Consider the following 19,831-nt stretch of genomic DNA (forward strand, 5'->3'; position numbering starts at 1 on the left):
GGATCCCTACATAAGGAGTTATGTACTTTGGTTTCGTCAAACGTCACCCGTAACAGGGTGGACTATAAAGACGATTACTGGATATGTAATAAATTATGCAGAGGGATGTGAGTGATGTAGATGGGATCTATCCCTCCCATATGACGGGAGCGACATCAATATTCTTGATAGAGTTAGACCACGAAGTGCATGGCCATGCCCAAATGAGTCAACATGAGATGTTGAGCTCATTTGATCGAGTGACTCTACTTGGAGTTCAAGATTTAGATTGATTAGAAGATGACACGGTCTATGCCTCACATTGATCAATCTAGATGTCAAGGATAGAAGGACATTTGACATATTTTGTGAGGAGTCACAATTAGTAGTCACAAGGTGATGTTGGATCTCGACATTTCTTGTAACTTGGGTAGTAATGATGTGTTGCTAGATACCGCTCATTACTTATGCTCCTAAATGGGTTTATATAACGACCACCCTTCTTACTACTACTACTACTCTCTAAGAGTGACCGTTACTTATCTACTAACTCTACTTAACCGGTTTATTAAAGATCTCTAGGAAAACCCTACCGAAAAATTTCGACAGAGTCTCCCCTGTACCGATGACTAAATCATCAATACAAACAAACTATACTCAGCCACAGGCGGCTGGAACATATATCTTCACAACCACGCAGTATAATATCACAAATAAAAGGAGGAAACTACCCTAATAATAACAAACAACAATATCACTCCATCAATAGAACCCAACTACAAATGCGGAATAAACTTAATTACAATCTTGACTCATAATAGCATTTAAAGAAAACTAAAGAACTCTAAACAGAAAAGTCTTAACAATTCCTTAGCAAACTCTTGATCTCCCCATAGTCCAGCCATCACACACCTTCATCACCACCACCTTGTCGCCTTCCTTGCTAAATCTTTTCCTTTCCTTTATCTACAGTAGGAGGAAGTGCAGTCTATAAGCATAAAGCTTAGTGAGCGCTATCTACTCACAAAAACTCGATATGCATGTATATAAATAAAAACATGCTAAAACTGAATGCTAACATGTAAAGCTACTCATGCTCATAAATAGCAAAGGAATCATACTATCTGAAATACTAAACATGTATAGCTAATCATGCTCAAAATCCAATAAAGGAATCATACTAACTGAAATACTAAACATGTAAAGCTACTAAACATGTAAAGCTACTAAACATGTAAAACTACTAAACATGTAAAGCTAATCATGCTCAAAATCCAATAAAGGAATCATACTAACTGAAATACTAAACATGTAAAGCTACTAAACATGTAAAACTACTAAACATGTAAAGCTAATCATGCTCAAAATCCAATAAAGGAATCATACTAACTGAAATACTAAACATGTAAAGCTACTAAACATGTAAAACTACTAAACATGTAAAGCTAAACATGCTGAATAATCTAGTAGCAAGGAAACAATTGAAACTACTACTGCATGCTTCAAATAACAAGAAACTAAACTTTCTAATTCTAAACATATTTGAAGCTTGTTTCATTTGTTTCAAAACTTATACTTTAATACTTCAAAATAATAATCAACTTCTCTTGGGCCCGGCATTGTACCACTTTGCGCGCAATCTTAATAAGAATCGAGGTAGCTAATCCCGAAACCACTAAGATACTTCTAGGCCATGTGCCTAGGGGCAACTTGGAGCCCATCCCTTGGATCTTGTGTCCGGTACATGCCCTTTAAAAGTAAAATACTTTCTTTTTAACTATAACTTCTTTATACTTGCCCTTACTTGGCATTTAAGCAAACACCTTGTGTGCGCTTTTGATATTCAATATTCTGGAGTTGAAATCAAGTCTAAACCTTAGTCTTTCTTGCTTATAGTTCCTAAAGATAGAAACTCATGCTTATGTAATAGCAAAGAAACTAATAACTGCATGCTCAAGATATTCTAATAGCAAAAGAGACTAAAAAAGTATCACTGTGCACATCTAATGGCAAAGAAAAGGAGTCTACTCATGCTTATGTAATAATTAAAGAAAAGCTAGAAAAGAAAACTGCACTTCTATTAGCAGGAAAAGAAATCTGCTCATGCTTACAAATAAACCGAAATACTTAAATCACATGCTGTTCATGTCCAGTTAATGACATATTACTAAAATCTGCACATTCTGATTTATTCTAACAAAGTGGGACACATGGAAAGGATGCAGTTAATACTTAATGAAGTTAATACTTAATGAACTAAAATTCTGCACTTATCAAATCTACAACTAAAATCCGGAAACCAAAGAAACCACATCCGAAACACTAACTATAAGGCTGTTCTGTACTACATACTTTAAATAAAGGCTATTCTTGCCTTTTTGAGTTGCAAGGAAGATACTAATCCCATTCTTATACATGGCAGCGAGATGAAACACTAATACTACAAAGTGAACAAGAAATTCTCAAAAATCAGCAAGCATAAATAGAACCTGTTTACACACTTTGATCTGCAATCTAGATCATGCTAACCTTCTAGAAAAGAACTAAACTCAACAATAACTAGCATACCTAGCAAATGTTATAGATTAGCTACGCCACTGATTTGTATCTCACAGCAGGAAACAACATAACAGGTAATCTAAACATTTCTTATTGCGCTTACTTGCTAAGAATTAAAATGAACTCCTTCTATACATTTAAACTCAAACCATAAATTAGCATGCTTAATATGTATGCTACGGAAGGTAAGGAATGAAAGGGAAAATCCTAGCTTATAATCCTGTTCAACAGCCACCCAAGCAGGAAACTTTCGGCACAGCAACTTAGCATGACAATTTGGCATAGCAACTTCAAAAAGGAAAAGCTAACACAGGAATTTCAACACAGCAACCCTAGCTTACTCCAAAGAGAAACCCTAGCATAGAAATCCGAAACCTAATGCCCTAACATGGCAAATTCGGTCCAGCACCCTTAGCATAGCAAAAACCGAAAGCAAGAAACGAAAATCTGAAACTCGGAGCTACTCCTACTGCAGGTGAGAAGCAACTCACCTTCGGTTCTTGGACTTACAACCGAAGAAGAGAACTCTAAAGCTTCTAGGGTTCGGAGAAGGTGAAGATTGTTGGGGTTGCAAGGTTGCAACATAGTCCCATATTGAAAACACATGGAAAAGATCATGGGTTTATAAGAAAAAGATATCTCCATTGGCATGAGGCCTTTTGGGTAGAGCCCAAGAGCAAAACCATGAGGACTTAGGCCCAAAGTGGACAACATCATGTCATTGTGGAGATATCTAAATTCTTTTCGATCCTACAATTGGTATCAGAGCCCGGACTGCCAGAAGGTTTAACCGCCGACTGTGCACAAGAGCTATGGTCTGATTGAACCATGTGAGTACAATATTGACCTCGAACAAAGAAAGTGGGGGCTCCTATGTTCGGATCAAGAGGACCAGACACCAGGCAGGAAGTCCTAGTAGGTCGGGTGGACCGAGGGGCAGGAAGTCCTAGTAGGTCGGGTAGACCGAGGGGCAGGAAGTCCTAGTAGGTCGGGTAGACCGAGGGGCAGGAAGACCTGGTGGGTCGAGGATCGGACGTGGGAATCCATGGTCCTTTGTTTGAGGGGGGGATTGTTGGGGTTGCAAGGTTGCAAACATAGTCTCATATTGAAAACACATGGAAAAGATCATGGGTTTATAAGAAAAAGATATCTCCATTGGCATGAGGCCTTTTGGGTAGAGCCCAAGAGCAAAACCATGAGGGCTTAGGCCCAAAGTGGACAATATCATGTCATTATGGAGATATCTAAATTCTTTTCGATCCTACAAAGATCTCGGTGATTCCTTCCTTTCCGCGTGTTCTCCTTGACGAGGAGAGCTCGGATCCGCAAGAGCTCGTAGAAATCCCCTTCGGCCGACCGTCGGAGACGAAGCTAGGGCTTCGTTTTCCTTCGCTCGACAGAATCGGCGCACGCACGGGATAGAAGAAGGGAGAAGAGATGAAATTTTAGGGCTCGGGAAAATACTTAACCCTTTATAACCTAGGTTTTATCTCTGCCCTTTACAATAACTTAACTACATCTCGCTACATTCTTGGGTAACAAATCACGCACAGCCCAGTTGGTCAGCTAGCCTTTTAACCAAATCAAAGGTTTGGCCTTCGATTCCTCCACCGCGCACTTTTATCCCAAGTTATTTTAAACGTTCCAACTATAGCTTAAATCTATTTCTCTCCATACTTGATTAACAAAACCCGCGTAGCTCAGTTAGGTGGCTGCGTCCGGTTGGGTCAGGTCCGACCCGAGGTCGTGCATTCGAATCTCACCTTCAACGTTATTTTTTTAAAACTTCTTTCTTTTTGTAACCCTACTAAACGATCTCCAAAAATTGCATAAAAATACTCTAAAAATTTCTAAAAATCTCTAGAATATTTTAAAAGTATTTTCAAATATTTTTATGGACTTTTAGAACTTGAAATAGGGAAAATTGGGTCGTTACAGTTTAGGGCATTGCCAACGTTTCAAGAACCTATAGGGTCACACACTTAGGACATTTAGATGGAGATTTGGTTCATATGATGAACCAAGAGGATTAGATTCATTTGATGAATCAAATTGGATTAAGAGTAATCCAAATTGGGCTAATTGAGTTAGACTCAAGTTGATTCATGTATTTAATGAGTCTAATTTAGATTATGACTCATTAGATCAATTTAATTTAATGAATTAGATTCATTATATTAAGTTGGCTTGAATCAAATGGTTAGATTAGATCAACCATGAGAGAGATTGAATCAAGTTTGACTTGACTAGAGAGGAAGAGGAAGAGTCAAGTTTGACTTGACTCTTTGCCACATCATGAGTGAGGTGGCAAGATGTGGACCAATAGTGTTGTTCCACATCATCAATGTGTGCCACCTCATGGAGGTTACAAGCCTCCATAGCATTTAATGTGGTCGGCCCACATTAAATGAGGAGGCTACACTTGTTGTCATGTCATTTAGTGAGGTGGCAAGATGTGGACCAATAGTGTTGATCCACATCATCCTAGAGTGCCACCTCATGGGGGTTACAACTCTTAATGGTCTCCACATTAATTGGAATTAATGTGGGGGTTACACCTCCTAGAGTGGCCGGCCACTTGATGGCTAAGGGGTTTTTGAATTTCCTCTCATTGATTTGATTCACTCTTCTTCTCCCTTGGGTGCTCTCTCTTCTCCTTCTCCCATTCCTTGGCCGAACACTCCATTGGTGCTAGCACACCTTGTGTTTTGGTCATCTCCTTCTACTTGTGTCCGTGTGGATACATATAGAAGTTGTCTACTTTGACAACTAGAGATCCGGCGACATCTTGGACAAGCGGGAACGCGAAGGGCTTCGCTACAAGGGTAATGATCTTAACTTTAGTGTAGATCTAAAGTTCATACAAACTCGTACAAGAAAAGGTTTTTCGATAATTTTGTTTATGAATCTTTGCACGAGATCCATGGCTTTGGGTGACTCGGGGTTTCCGCGACGCGAAAAAGTGGTTTTCGCGGCCCAAAGAACCCAACAATAAACATCATTAAGAGTTGGCACATAATTTGTCCCACTAAATTTTGTTAACACAATTTCTTCTTTTCTCTCTTTTGTTTACCGGTTCTGAAACTTTGCAGATTTCCAATTAAACCAATTGAATAGAAACTAACTGATGCAACATCAAAATAGATTAACCAAACTATCAGCAACTTCTTCTTGTATAAGTTAAAATCAATCTGAAATAGGAAGCTATCTACTATATAGTAATAAAACTTTACTTCAAGTTCAGTAACTAATATTTCAACTTTTCTTCTTGTTTGTACTGTCTTATTCCCACTATCCTCAACTAACAACAAATATCAACACCCTCAAATTCAGCAATAGCCAAGGTAATGTTTCAAAGAAATCTGAGGGCAGCCCCCTTTATTCCGACTTTGGACAATATCATAACTTGAACTGAAAAATCCTCAACATGCTCAAAAATCTGCGATCAGTCCTCATAAAATCTTCCAAAACATTCAAGATCTCCAAATGTGTGCAACCCTCCCCCCACACTTAGAACTTTGGACAATCTAACTCGTCAAGAATATCAACCAAAACCCTCAACAAAATTAAGGCAAAGCAAAGGTGATCAAAGATAAAATTGCAAGATGAAAATATTTTAAGAAAATTATGGTGAAAGAAATGGAAAATATGAGGAAACAAGAATGAAAAATATCCTTCAACATTTTCATGCACGCATAGCAAAGAAAATTCTAGAGTATCAATTCCCATGAGTGTCATCACACAAAAGAAAAGATCAATAGTAGGCATTAAGGTGGTCCTCACTGAATGATCAAAAAGTGCTCTAGAGGGGGTGAATAGTAGTCGTGACTTTTTCATATTTTTCATAAAACTTAGAGATAAAGCAGCGGAATTAAAAAAAAACAATGCTAACAGTTTTCTTTCGTTGGGTAATTCACTATCAATTTGAATATTACAAAACATAAATATGAAGATACAATTTTTTCTAAAATTAAATATACTGACAATTAGAAAATTCAGAATAAGGCGTAGTTGTCACTGCAGCATTGCAACGTCATAGTCAAAGTTTGGAGTAACGTGAAGTTCGTTTGATCATATGAAAGGTGTGTTGAAGCCACTACTCGAAACCTTCTTCTATAGGTCAATCCAGGTGCCTCTATTCCATTGAGGCACCTGAATCAGAGTTGATCTGATCCGAGCTCATCGCAGCTTATCCACTTCCAGGCACCTCTATCCCTTTGAGGCGCCTCGGTTGCTGACATGGTGAGCACTAAGTAGAGCTCCTCCTAGTTGACTCTATCTCATCCTAGGCGCCTCTTTCTCATCCTAGGCTCATCAATCCCATTAAAGCGCTTAGATCTGATGTACGCTGACCAACCAGAAGTTGTCACCTCATTCAACTGTGTGTGCCTAGGTGATAGAGGCGCCTGAATACCTTTCAAGTGCTTATATCAGCTTGAGGCACTTGGATCCTTCCAAGCACTTGGATCAGCACTTTCAGGATAAAGAGTATTCTACATCATAGAGTTAGCATAGAATAATAATATAATATGAAACAATATTATTTAAAAGTCACAGACTATTCGGGTCTGACTTTCAAATTTTTCATGAAACCCTAGGTCATATTGACCCCTACTGCTCTTTTAACAAGGAACGTGTCATCACCTACTCCTCTCAAAAGAGTTTACCTTTTGCTAAACACCTATTTAGACTTTTACTCAATATCTAATCTTGACCTCCAGGACTTTCGCTAGATGTCTAATCCTCGACCCACCTAGACTTCCACCTAGTGTGCATGACCCCTAACACTTCTGCCCAGTACCCTTAACCAGGACCTCATGCCCAATCCCTTGACCAAGACATCGTGCCCAATCCCTTGACCAGAACTTCTTTGCCTAACCTCAAATAGGACTTGCCTACAGCCTTAGGTAAGCTCATTAGAAAACAACATAGCTTATCTCTGAACTCTTTGCCATTATCAAAATTAGGTTCGAATAGCTAGTACTTCCAGCACCAGCAATCTCCCCCTTTTTGATTTATGGCAACCTAGTCCAAAGTTAAGTAAACCATAGCACTAAAAAATTTAACATAAAAAAAAAACTCTTACCTTTCTCTTCCTCTTTGTCATATATCAAAAAGTTTATAGGAAGAAAGAATGTGTTTGCAAAAAAAGAAAATTGAATGTAGAACATAGTGTAATGTGGTAAGTTTTCAAAACTTAGGGTTTTTGAAGATTTTAAAATACTTAGTTTTGAAAAGCTAGAATACTTTCCTTAGGTTTTTGAAGAATGTTTTAAAAAAAAATACCCACTTTTCTAAAACATTATTACAAAGTTTCAATAAAGTGAGAAAATAATACATTTTTTTAAGAAAAAATTGTTTAAGGAAGTTTTTCAATCTTTTAAGGCAATTTGGGAAATAAAGATATTGAATTTGCTAAGAAAGAGAATAAATAAGTAAGATTTATAAGAAAATAAAGAATGATTCCCTTATAGTCCAAGAATGCAAAGTAAAAGAAATTTTTTTTAGAAAAAATATTTAAAATAATCATCTATTTTCCTTAAAATAAATGTCTAACCTTTAACTACTGACAAACTACGAGAAGATAGCAGTTTTCTCTTAGTTATTCAAGTTAAGTAAGATATTCAGTTAGGTTTACTATGAAGGATTACTCAACTTGATAAATATTACTTGGTATTTTTCATCCAGATTTTTGTTGATGCACTGATACAAGCATATGAAAATCTAGGCAAAACCCTAAGCATCTTACATCATTCTAAATCTTTTCAATACACAAGAAAGGTAACCCTAGTGTGCTTGTGAGATGTTGGCTACCTAATACTATAAGATCATGCTTTCTTAGGGGAAAACTTATGTTATGTCCAATTTTTGAAAATCACTAAAAAAATTGGAATTTTTATTAAATAAATAAATAATTTTAGTTTTCAACCTAGAAGTTTGAAAGAAACATAACTTTTGAAAGACAATTTGAATTTTGAAAGAATTTATGATCTATTCTATTGAGTAAGTCAAAGTTAAGTTTAAGTCAATAATAAGACTATCAAAGTCAACTACTAGTGAAAATCAACTACAGTCAAAGTCAAGTCATACCCAAAAAATATACAACAATGCCAAGTCACAAAGTCTAATAGTCTACTGGTACTGTGATGAAGTGGATCCTGTGCTCAAAGATCTAAGTAAGTCCATGATCTTAGTGAGCTGGGTATGTGTCTCCTATTAGAAATTAGTAAATGACCTCTAGTCTAGTAACAATTCCCTCAATCCTGATGACTCTCTCCTCTAAGGTAGTGTTAGCTGGAGGTGGAGGAATCTAGAAGTCACCAATGTCTATGTCAGGCATCTCTAAATCAACTGGATCATGTGCTATAGTTGGCTCTGGCTGAGGCTGATCTACCCTCCTCTAAGAAATGACAATCTGGCCATCTACATGTATGTTGGCTAAAGTAAGGTTCATCTGACCTGATATATCATACTCACTGTAGGGTCTAACCTCACCTGTAGTGACGTCTATCCCTAAGGATGTCAACCAAGAAGTCAAAATATGATAGTAGGACATGTGAACTCTCCTACTCGTGGAGACACTAGTAGAGTAGATGATTGTATAAAAAATGTGCAGTCTAATATCTATATCTAGCCTTGACAAGATGCATAAAGAAGAAATATATGAAATGGGCGCATCATGGAAACATCCCTAGTAGTCAAGGGTAAGATGTAGGTCACTAATACCCTATAAAGAACATAGACTTAGACTCTAAGTCTGAGGGAATGAAACTAAGTAATTGTCGGTATCCTCTCCTCCCCAAAGAAATAGGAATACATCCTATCAAGTGTAATATGGGAGTAGGGATAACCAAATAGAAAATTCCTAGGAGGATAGCATAAGAAGGGACATGCAGAAGGTTAAGTCTCAAAAAGTCCCTAATGATAACTCGAGAAAAGGTAAGGTCTCTCCCTGCTACCCTAGTCGTGTAGGTAAGATCATTGACTCTAATCAAGTTGTTTTACAGCTCAAAGCATAATCCAGTGTTAATAGGGCTAGTACAACAAATGAGGTTACCTAGCTGATAATACTCTACTACCTCCAAAGTAGGAATGCATGATCGTCAATAGCATGTCCAATCAATGGACCTAGGAGGTAGTGGTCTAAATGATAATGACACAAATTTAATCCTAAGTTACTCAGTAGGAAATCTAATGTCAGTGCTAGGGGTACTAGATGAACCAACCTCAGGAGCCTTTCCCTTAACCCTTTTATAAATAATTATATAATTTATGTCTAACTATTTAAAACAATAATAAAATTTAATTTAGGTATTTTGGGTGTTACCTTGGCATTTTGAAATTTTTATAAAGAAAATGATGACCTAGGCTGATCGAACTTATCTTGAGGTCAAAAATAATGCGAACATAGGGAGGAAAAACCCAATAAAGGCACCTATAAACTTAGGTCTTGGTTGCTTATATAGGATCATTCAGGCACCTATATTTATATAGGTGCCTAGACACATGGTAGTATTGAGGCGTCTAGATTGATTATAAGCGCCTCAACAGCAAAAATCATGGGTGCCAAGGTCAAAAACTGTGGGCACCTCGAGAGTCAGATTAGGGCAAATGAATTAGTTTGAGGCGCCTCTATTAAAGCGGGGCGAGGCCCCTGCATTTGATACATGCTCCTCAAATAACAAAAATTAAATGTTTAGATTTTAATTAAGTTAAATTAACTAGGTCGTATGATAAAATTTATTAGAATTTAGTGTTTAAATTTTAATTAATTGAAAAATAATTAACTTTTGAAAATTAATTCAAGTTTTGAAATTTCAATTTAAGTTTTGAAAATTAATTAAAGTTTTGAAAATTAACATTTTGGAAAAATTAATTAACGTTTTAAATAAAATTAATAAGTTTGAAAAAAAAACAATTCACATTTTAAAAAAAAATTAATAAGTTTTAAAATTAATTAAAGTTTAAAAAAAATAATTCAATTATTTAATTCAATTAATTAAATAAAGGTTCAATTAGTTTGCACAACTAAATTAGACGAAGCTAAAATTATTTTAATTAAGTTAAAATTGAGTAACTTTTAATTAAGTTAATAATTATATTAAAGTTAATTTGAATTGAATCAATTAATTAAGCTTTATTTGAATTAACTTATAATCAGTTCTTTTAGTTAATTAGATCGATGTCAAATTTATTTTAACTAATTAATTAAATTAATTGAGTGGTTTTATTAAATAAATTTCATTAACTATATTATTAAAATTGATTTGTGTTGTATTAGGTTTACTTGAGGTTTAATTTGATTGAGTAAGATTACGTTAATTTGATTAATTATGATTAGATTAATTTGATTAAGTAAGATTAGTTTAAGTTGATTAATTATGATTAGATTAATTTGAATAATTATGATTGGATTAATTTGATTAAGATTAGTTTAAGTTGATTAATTATGATTAGATTAATTTGAATTTAACTAAGTTGATTTTATTTAAGATTAGATTAATTTGAATGTAATTAAGTTTGGTTAATTAAGTTTAACTGAGTTAATTAATTAAGTTAGATTAATTACTTGTGTTTGTATTAATTAAGAATTAATTAAGTAAATTAATTAATTAGGCTGATTCAATCAAACTAAAATTATTGATCTTAACATCTCACATGTTTCTAAGTTTTCAAGAAGGAAACCCTATAGGTATTGTGAGTTGTTCATTAATTTTAATCTTTATTAATTTAATTTGAAATCTAAAGATTGATTGACATTTGAGTTAATTTAGGTTTAACTGTCAGTTAGTTATATGCATATTTTAAAAATTAGCTTCCAAGCTGTGGTTAGGCATAAGGGTCTTCTTGGGTATCAGAACAATAACTACTTTTAGATAAAGTCTTTTTAAGAAATTGTATATTAAACTTTTCTATTGAAAAACCTTGGTCTAACTAGTTTAGGATGTGGCAAGGTAGTTTCGGTTAGTTCCACTTAGCTAAGTAGAACAAGTAAGATATGTCTTATCCTACTTGACTCCTAGACCAAGCTTTCCTAACGTACTACCATCTCATCCCACCCTAGTACTAGGTTGAGCAAGTCTCAATCAAGTCTAAGTCCTTATCTAACCATTATAAATTAAGCATATTATAAACTAAGCATGCATATGAAAATAGTAAATCAATCAATCATGCAAATCAAGAAGATACGGTTTCTCTATTAGGTTCCCGGGTCATAACCTCGATAAGGTCTATCTAGATAATGAATTTGACCATCCAATAGTGGTTTAGTCCAACTTGATTATTCAAGCTTAATTTAGGGAGTCATGCTTGGACTTGGTTTCTATTTCTATTTACAATTGACAAATATGATTTAAAACAAGACTTAGCCTTATATCCTAGTCTCGATCGATGTATACGACCTTTGTTTTTCAATAATCATGCCCAGATTTTTGGAACCCATAGTGAACCATTCCAATGCATTTTTCATAGTGGAATTTTCTTCCTCGAGTTGTTAGGCTTGAGTTGAAGTTCCACTTTGAATTTGATCAGTCAAGGAACTAAGGTTGGTCACTTTCTTAAGGGTTGTTATCTCCTTTTGGAATGACTTAAACTAAACATTAGATTTGGCTAACTTTCGTATGAAATAATTAATTAAATTGTATAAACATTCTACTGTAGGAGAGTGTACCTCATTGTTTGGATCGTCTGAAATAGATATGGATTCGTGACTTCTCTCAAACTAGGCTTTGGATTCAGATCTAGTTTTGAACTAGGACTATGTTTCGACCACTTGTTCCCCTGCCGGTAGCGCAAGAAAGCTTTCTTGAGCTTGTTCCTCTTCTTTCGATTCTTTCGATGATGATTTTTCCTAAGTAGCCTTCAGGGCCTTCTTTCTCCTTGGCTTCTTTTCTCCTTTTAGGTTCGGACATGCCGTCTTGAAGTGCCCCTTCTTGTTGCAATCATAATAAATTACGTCTAATTTGCCTTGTGTACTTGTGTTCAAACTTGACTTCTTGTCTTTTTTTTGGATCACCTTTTTTATCTCGTGTATGGTGAATCCTTTCTTCTTTTTGTACAATTTTTTTAACTAGATTCACTAATTCAACAATGATCTCATCATCATCAAAATCTAATTTGTCTTCGGATTCACATTCGGGTTGGTACTTGGGTTTCAGCTTCTTGCTTGTGAGTTTTTCTACAAGCAATGCAATACCTCTCTCGGTCGAAGTAGCATTAGTTTGTTCATGAAGTTTAAATTTAGAAAATAATTCATCTAATTTAAGAATTAAAAGATCTTTATAACCTTTGTAAGTATCTACCATCGATGCCCATAAAGTATTCCTTAGAAAAGCATTTAGAGCATACCTTATAATGTCATGATTCTCCACTTTCTGACCAATCTCGTGAAGACCATTGAGGAGATCTTGAATTTGAGCATGGAGTTGATTTGATAATTCTCCTTCTTTCATTTTTATATTATATAATTTATTTAAAATTAAATCTCTTTTACTTATTTTTGTCTCGAAGGTGTCTTCGTGTAGCTCGATCAACTTCTCACAAAGATCCTTAGCACTATTGAAAGGACTGACCCTGTTCAGTTCTTCTTTGGTTAAGTCACATTGGAGTGTTTGAGTTGCCTTGGTGTCAGCCTCGATCTTTTTCTTTGTTAGTTCATCCCACTTGTCAGTGGGGACGGGTACTCCATTTTCAATGGGAAATGTGAATTCGGTATGAATTATGATCCATATTTCTACTTGAGTCTTCAAGTGGTACTCCATTCGGCCCTTTCAGCGGCCAAAGTCCTTGCTGGAGAAAAGAGGTGGGCATGCGGTATGATAGACTTCTTAATGGGCCATTTAAAATCTTGCACACACAAAAACCAAAATATTCCATGACTTTGTCTTGGGTTTAGTAGTGAGGGAAGAGAAGAAAAAATAAGTTAGCTCTAGTGATGTCGCACCAATTTCAAGTATGAAAAAATTTGAAGGAAAAACGTATCAGAGTGATTGCACCGATTCTGATTAATTATGAAAAAACAAAAAAAAACTCTTATGGTGGTTGCACAAATTCAGAGTGCCCCGCTATGATACCACGCTATGATACCAATTGAAATATTGAAAAGTGCACTAGAGAGGGTGAATAGTATTCGTGGCTTTTCACATTTTTTGTAAAACTTAGAGATAAAGCAGCAGAATTAAAAACAAAGAAAGAAAACAATGCTAATAGTTTTCTTTTATTTGGTTTAAAACCTATGACAACTCCTACTCCAAGACTCATAATCGTTGATTGCTTTCGTTGACAATTCACTATCAATTTGAATATTATAAAACTTAAATATAAAGATACAATTTTTGCTAACATAAAATATACCGACAAATAGAAAATTTGAAGTAAGGTGTAGTAGTCGAAGTTCGGAGTAGCGCGAAGCTCATTTGATCGTATGAAAGGTGTGTTGAAGTCACCACTCAGACCTTCTTATATAAGTCAATCCAGGTGCCTCTATGCCATTGAGGTGCCTAGATTAGAGTTGATTTGATCCAAGCTAATGGCAGCTTATCTACTTCCAGGCACCTCTATCCCTTTGAGGCGCCTAGGTCACTAACGTGGGGAATGCTGAGTGGAGCTCCTCCTGGTGAACTCTATCTCATCCTAGGTGCCTCAATCCCTTTGAAGCGCCTGGCTTTGACCTACACTAATAGCTAGAAGCTTCCACCTCATCCTACTCTTTGCGCCTAGGTGATAGAGGTGCTTGAATACCTTTCAGGCGCCTATATCAGCTTGAGGTGCTTGGATCCTTCCAGGCACCTAGATCAGCATTTTCAAGCTAAGAGTATTCTACATCATAGAGTTAGCATCGAAAAATAATATAATATGAAATAATGTTATTTGACAACCATAGACTGTCTAGACCTGACATTAGGATTTTCCGTGAAATCCTAGGCCAGACTGATACCTACTATTCCCTCAATGGGGAACACGTTCTCAACTACTCCTCTCAGGAGAGTTTACCTGTTGCCAAATATTTGTTTCGACTTTTACTCAGCATCTGATCTTGACCTTCAGGACATCTGCAAGACATCTAATTCTCGACTCACCTAAACTTCTGTCTAGTGCGCGCAACCCATTAAAAGATTTCTATAATTAGGCTCTTTGACTATATTATATTCGTAATGCTTCAATTGCATCTCCAATTGCTCTTTTTTATCTCTTGTAAAATCTTGGGTATAAAACTTTCAATTAATTTACATATATATTACAACTCTAAAAACAAAAAAAAGTTGAATTCCTTTGAGGGGTGGTTACACGGAACGTCAATCCCTCAACCATGGAAAATTTGTCAAGGTGGCCTATCAATGTTAAGTTGGTTAGGTTAGATTCAGTAGGGGTAGTTTTCAGCATCAACTAGAGTAAAATTATTTTAATTGTTCATAATTTAAAGTAAGAATGATAAGATTATATTTCTTTATAATGTTATTATTTGATTTTTAAAAAAATAAGCTGAGAGATTTTATTATCTGTTGGAAATTTAATTCATTAGAGAAAAAGATGATAATGTTCACCCCAGGTGACCAGTATCGCTAGCCTGGAAATTTCATTCATGTAAGAAAAATAGGAGGATGACTCAAGTGCTTATGCTTAGAATAATTGCCATAGCAACATGTTCAATCGATCAAAAGCTCAAAGCAATGCATAGCACAACATCATTTAAGAGAGAGAGAGAGAAAAAAGGAACGAGTGAACAACCCCACTCTCTTCGCATCTCACACTCTATTCCCATCATCCTATAAACATGTTCACTTTATCGAGGGCGAGGAGCACCATCATGATTCATGTGCATTGTGCCCCATTCTCAACTTTTGCTGAGCTTTTTCCCTGGTGTATCTCTAGCGAAAATTGCATCTTGAGAATGACTACTTTGTTAGCAAGGCATTCCAAGGAAGGCACTACGCCATTGTTATTGTTATTTATAGCAGAGGATGTGGAACCATCTCTGCTTCCTGGGGTCATATCTCTTCCTTTGGCCCTGCTAGCAGAATCCACCACCATCAATGTTGATGTGCTTGTCTTGATTGTCTTCAAGGTTGATAAACTAGGGTCGTGGTCCCCCTGGTTGATGCCTAAATCCTCCCCTGACTTCACCTATGACACGCCACGTCGATGTCATGCTCACTTATTGCATATGTAGATTGAACATCTTTAGACTAGTACCTATTGAAATACATAATACAAAAGCACATAGACATAGGAAAGAAAGAATAGAGAGACAAGTAAAGAGATGACAATTGCTTTTTTTTTTTATGATTGTCGTAGGAAAATAAGCTTATTTATACATATTGCCATGATAATATATGAAAAATAAAAAGATAAACATGATAATATATTATCATAAATGTGGTAATATATTATCGTAAATATGTTAATAATAAATATAGAAATAATGATAAATATGGTTGAAATTGCAATCCAAACATGGTAAGTCATCAGTAATTGAAACCAATTCCTGATTAATATCCTCAACTGCTATTTTGTCATCATCACTATCTTTGTTGTCATCACCCCTTGACAAACTCAACAAGAAGATATTGAACGTTGAGTTTGGTTGCTAATTTACTAAAACATCTTCTCTGACTAAATGATGAATCAAATTCTCCAAAACAATTACCACCAATAGAGAAAGAGCAAGAGAAAGCTATATATTTGTTGCTGCTAAATTTTTGGAAGAGAGCGGTGAACTTGGTGACTTTGTAAAAAGAAAAGAGTCAAAATTGCAATTTTGGTGGCTGTGGAATATGCTGCAGCAGAGGAAAGGAAGAAAAATATGTTGTTGTGTGTTGAGCAAAACTTGGAAAAAAAAAAGCTTGCTATTTGGCCTGTATGAAGGAAAGACTTTTACAAAGAGGCTATTGTTGAAGAGGAGGAGAGGAGAAGGAGAAGAGATGGAGAGGAAGATAAAAAGAGGGATGAAGTTTGATGTCCTTAAAATTAAGAAGTAAAATGATGTTGCTCTTGCTATGTGAAAAAAACAATAAGAGAAAGAATAAAGATGATGGATTGAAGTTCACTTTTGTTGGATTTCTTGAGAGAAGGAAGAAGAAGATAGGAAGGAGAAGAAAAGAGGGAAGGAAGAGGGAGGGGCTTTAGAGCAACTTGTTGAGGAAGAGGAGAGAAGAGGATTGTTGCTGGATTTTTTTTTTTTTAGAAGAAAACTCATAAGAAAAAGAAAGAGGCGGCTAACAAGAAAAAATTGTTATAGGGTGGAAAAGAGGAAATAGGGAAAGGAGTATTTTTTTAAAAGAAAAATTAAAAAAAAAAGTAAGAAGGATTTTAATGTTTCCTCATATTAGAATTGGTCCCATTACGGAATCCTGAGCCAATGTCCTTTTGCATCATATCAGGTTCATGATATGACAAAGCTTCCATACAAATATCATACTCTGGTGGACTATGATGAATTACTCCAGAATCCGAGTGTCATCCTGGTTGGGGTTCCAGGAATAGATAAAAATGTATTAGGAGGAATGGAAAGAGAAAATGCTCCCAATTGAGATGATTGAGATGTAGATTGCCAAGAGAAGGGTGGAGATTGATTTGATAATGCAGTACCTCATGGAAATTTTGAATCAAACCTTTTATAACACTATTGAGCATAATAACCATAGTTGAGGCAAATCTGGCAACATCCTTGACCCCGGCCTCAGCCTCGACCCCAGCCTCGACCTTGACCTCTACTTCCTCCATTATGATTTTGATAATCATGTTGCTGATGAGACTAATTGTGATGATCAGATTGTGAGATTTGCTAGTCACGTGTGTCAACAATGATAGGATTTCTAACCTCCTTTGAGACTATATTTGTAGAAGTCTTTCATGAGAGGATAACATATTATGAAGTGTTTCAAGCGACACTTGATCCATGCTAGTTGTAACACTAGGAACAAAACTATAATATTGAAGATCTAACCCTACAAGAATATGCATTAATAGTTCTGGATCAGAGATCAAATGTCCAATTGTAGCTAAGTTGTTGGCGATGGTCTTGACTGATTGCATATAATCATTGATAGAGATATCTCCACGTTGAATAGGTTGTAGTTGTAGACGAAGTTGGAGAACTCGTGCTTGAGAGTGGGATGCAAAACTTGATGAGAGGTGTTGAGCCCCACAAGCATAGGAAGTGTAGACCAAGTAATTGATGAGATTAATAAAGTCAATAATAATTGATCCTTCTTAAACCACATAACATAAAATGGATCATCTTTTTCAGGTTGGGATGAAGTACCATCAACATGACCAAGTCATGAACATAAAGTATAAGAAGAAATTGTAATTTCCAAGGTAAATAGTTACCACGATCAAGTTTAACAAATAAAGAAGGAATCGTATAAATAGGAAAAGAAGTATTTTGCGATGGTGGAGGGATCTCAGTAGATTTTGAAAAAGACATATCGGACATTTTGTTTTAAAACAAAGTTGATGACAAACTCAATTTGGATCATGGCAGTTGATATTGAAGAAGACTTGCAGCTGCAAAAACTATGATTATGTCTTCTTGTTTGAAAATAATCAGGAGAAGTTGGCTCCTCGTGCCACTATTTCTTTTCCCACACCCAGAAATAGGTCCAAAGCTAACTCTTGGATATTGCAATACAGTGTCACGCCCCGAGGGTAAGGTTGTCCAATCAAAAATCAGACAACACCTCTCCTGTAACAGTAACAATTGGAACCAGTATACATCAACACTCAACATAAGAAAATAATCATCAGTCGATACAGTTGGAGTTACACACAACCACGTAGTTTATAAACAGCCCACACAGCTGGAAGTAAAACATAACCATGCAGTTTATAAATAGTTCGCACGGCTGGAAGTAAACACACCAGAAATCACAAAAAATACGAATATAAGACCAACAAAGTCATTAACCAAAATACATGCAACCACCAGACTAGACTCTAAACCCACATCAACTTATTAGAAAGCAAATACGCAAAATCAATAAACCACTCAAACAGTAATAAGACTAAAAGGAAAACTGTCCTCGAATGTGTAGTGGGACTGGCAGCCAGGACTCTCCAAGCATCCTTGATTCATCTACCTGCTACCTCGCGAAAGAAAAACCATCTTGTGGGGGTGGTGAGTGTTGGGACTCAGCGGGTAAAAGAAAGATAGTGCATAAACATAATATACAAATAGAGAGTGAGTCAACAGCATATATAATCTCATAAGGAAAATAGCAGATACTACAGTAAAATCACAATAAATGTTCGAACCTGTAACCATATCCTAGGCTAGTAATACAAAATCAGGAGTAATATAAATCAGCTACTGAACTATTTATCACTACGAAGGTATCATGTGAGGTAAAAATATTCTATCAATAAATAAACTGGGGTGAAGTACAAGCAATCCATATACCTATAGCTCCACAAGTATAAATGTAACACATGGCACAACGAACAACTATAGACACAAGGAAGCAACAACAAAGAAACAACAGCATAGGTAGGTTTAATAATAATAAAAGCGTATGCACTGATGGTCACTCCCTCCCACCCCTCTACACCATGATCCCTGTGTGGTCGAGAGGTTGGGTCAGTAATGAAACTGTACAAAACTCCAGCTACCACTCTCTCGAGTGGCCGAGTAGACAATTGCATAGTAGCTAACTAGCTACATCTGCGACAAGGGTCCCTGCTTCTCGCAACTTCAGCTTTCTCTACTCATGAGTGAGCGAGTGGGGCATAACAGGACAAGCAACATCTGCTCCAACTACCACTCTCTCGAGTGGTCGAGCGTGTGGCCCTAGTCAACGACTCTCTCGACCGCAAGGAAGAATTTGTCGTTGACATGCATGTAATGATATGATGTGCAAAATACAACAGTCATCATATACATATAAAAAGGAATCAAGTATGCTACATGAAGTCAACATGCTCAATACGATACATAAATAAACAACAAGCAAGGCATACAAGGTTGGTATCTAATATCTGCTACACATCATAGATGACAACAAGAGACTGTATGGATATAGAAATGAATATCTCAAAGGTTTGAGTGGAAGTATCAAGCACAGGAAATATTACGAGTGGAGTCAAGGTAAAGCAGTCCTTATCCAAAAATAGCTCATGCACCAAGTTTCAAAGAACTAAAGAGAGTCAAAGTAAGAAGTACCCGCCTTTAATATAGGTCGAGCGTCCAAACTTATCCACCCGTCAAGTGACTCGTTGTAAGTCAAAGTCCAGTAACAAAACATATAATTAAGCTATACCCCATGTATCCAATAATAATCTTGAACTCCTATTTAGG

The sequence above is a fragment of the Zingiber officinale genome, chromosome 6B, assembly GCF_018446385.1.
Source record: "Zingiber officinale cultivar Zhangliang chromosome 6B, Zo_v1.1, whole genome shotgun sequence".
Taxonomy (NCBI): domain Eukaryota; kingdom Viridiplantae; phylum Streptophyta; class Magnoliopsida; order Zingiberales; family Zingiberaceae; genus Zingiber; species Zingiber officinale.